Source organism: Chinchilla lanigera, unplaced genomic scaffold (genome assembly GCF_000276665.1).
Source record: "Chinchilla lanigera isolate Chin_1 unplaced genomic scaffold, ChiLan1.0 scaffold00210, whole genome shotgun sequence".
Lineage (NCBI taxonomy): Eukaryota > Metazoa > Chordata > Mammalia > Rodentia > Chinchillidae > Chinchilla > Chinchilla lanigera.
Window position 1 is genome coordinate 392,052 of NW_004955611.1, and position 2,460 is coordinate 394,511.

The 2,460-nt window shown below is 34.0% G+C and overlaps 1 protein-coding gene across 1 annotated transcript in view; it reads right to left on the reverse strand.

The window, feature by feature from the left end:
* Positions 1 to 2,460, reverse strand: part of LOC102019455 (protocadherin alpha-1) — a 32,619-nt gene that overhangs the window by 28,486 nt on the left and 1,673 nt on the right. The gene's annotated exons all lie outside the window — the stretch shown is intronic.

A 2,460-nucleotide genomic window follows, 5' to 3' on the forward strand; every position in this document is an offset into this window, starting at 1 on the left:
CTTTGTTTGTAACTCTGGATTGTCTGTATTGTGCTTGTGATATGTTGTAAAATGTTGTATGTCTGTTAATGTTTCCCTCCTTTTATCTTTAAAATAAAAAAAAGATAATAGGTCAATTCCCTGATGTTAATAAAGTATACCATGGATATGAGTATTTTATTTCCATGAAAAAAATAAAATAAAATAAAATAAAATATCCTCAGTAGTCCACACTTATCTGTAGTTTTATTGTCAATGATTTCTCTCATCCATAGGCAACTTTATTCTAAAAATATTAATAGAAAATTCCATAAAGGAATAATTCACAATTATTCTGAGTAGCATGGTAAGTTTGACGCAATCTATCTCATTCTTCCAAAAATGTGAATCAGGTCTCTGTCCAGCATAATAACACTGTGTATGGTAGCCACCCATTAGTCACTTAGAAGTTCATTCAGTTATCATATTGTCTCAGTACTGCAGTTCTTCTGCTCAGGCAACCTTTCTTTCACTTTATAAATCCCCCAAAAAGCAAGAGTGTAAGTTCTGTGTAGAGCTCAGTAGTAGAACAACTGCATAGAGAGCATAAGGCCCTAGGCTTAATCCACAAAATGAAAACTAAACTTGCACTAGTAATATTGCTAGAAATTCAGGTATGCCAAATGGAACCTGTGAACTGTTTCCTTTCAAGGAAGGCATGAAAGCTCTTAATTAGAAAGAAAAAATTAAATGCTAATGTCATAAGATCTACTGAATAATATTTTGTATTTTTTGTAATATTTTGTATTTCTAAGACAGGTCTCACTAGGCACTTCAGCCTGACCTTGAATTCATTATCTATACCAGGCTGATCTTGAACTTGAAGTGATTCTCCTGCCTCAGCCTCCTGAATGCTGGGATTACAGGTGTGCAACACAACGCCCAGATAGAATAATTATTTAAAATATATAAAGATAGGTATGTATAGGAAAATCATAATACAAAATAGGGTTCAGTGCTATCCAGAGTTTCAGTCATTCACTGGGAGTTACAACATGAGCGCAGTCGATAAGGGGGAACCGCCATATAAATGCTAATAATGAGATAACAGAGATTTTAGAATTCTCTAACAAAGATTTCTGCAACTATTTCATTACCAATTCTTTCTATTTTTTATTTCATGCATATTTGCAATTTCAGTAGAAAGGCTCAGCAAAGACATAGATAATAAAAAGAACTAAGCAGAAATTTTATAATAGAAAAATACAATCATGAAAATAAAATCTCAGTAGAAGGCTGGAATAATAAAAAGGAGAATCAAACTAAGTCAGTATATAGAAAAGTAGTATTTTCCCAAAGTGAACAAATAAGAGAAAACAGACTAACTGAAAAAAGAACTCCAGAAACGTATAGGCTATAACAAAAGATCTACCATTTTTGTCATTGTAGTCCTGGCAGGAGAGGAAAAAGAAAAGAAGGTTGATAACATTCTCAAATAAACAAAAAGTACAAATTCCTCAAATTTGGCAAGCAACATAGAGAGGTGAGTAAACTCCAAAGAAGATAAAACCAAAGAGTTCACACTAAGACACATGATAAGGAAACTTCTGAAAGCTAAAGGTAAAGAAAAAATCTTGAGAACAGCAGGAAAGCAAAAACACTTCATCTACATACAGAAAAAGCAACTCTAATTGAAGTGCATTTCCCATTATAAACTATGAAAGCCCGCAAACCAAACTCAGCAAAGGAAATAAAAGCACAAATTAATAAAATTGAAAATAGAAAAACAGAAAAAAAAAAGAAAAGGATCATATTCTTTGAAAAGAGAAATGAAGTCAATACAGACTTAGCATGAAGGTCAAAGAAGAAACAAATTACCATTACTGTACTATGAATAAAACATTTTTGTGGTCTTTTCTTGTCTTTGTCCCAAACTATCCTGAGTACAACACCAAAATTCATCTTCAATAGGTAGCAGTCAAATTGTCAGTTACCTCACTTAAAATAGAAGAAAAAGAGTTTATTTGCATTTTTCTTTGCCTATCTATCTATCTATCTATCTATCTATCTATCTATCTATCTATCTATCAGATATCCTGACTACACTTGTGAAGGGATAGTCTCTGCAAGAAACATTTAGCTAGGCATGAAGGCACATGCCTGTGATCTCAGCATTCTGGGAGGCTGAGGCAGAAGAACTGCAAATTTGAACACAGCCTGAGAAATTCAGAAACTTAGGTCATGTATAATTAGGGTAGAATGTCAAATTGATTGGCTTTAATATCCTCCCTGGGAATTACAGGAGCATGTATCTAGGTTTCCCTGGGTGAGTCATGGAGGCATAGCATTGGGGTTTTTGTCTGGTTCCTTGAACCGTCCTCTGTAAAACTGTTTCCCTCCGAAAACTAGGTCTAGAGGGCCCATTCAACCCAGCTATCCTCCTGCTGGGTATTTTCCCAGAAGATCTAAAAACATCATATCAGTGATATATGTGCACCTATG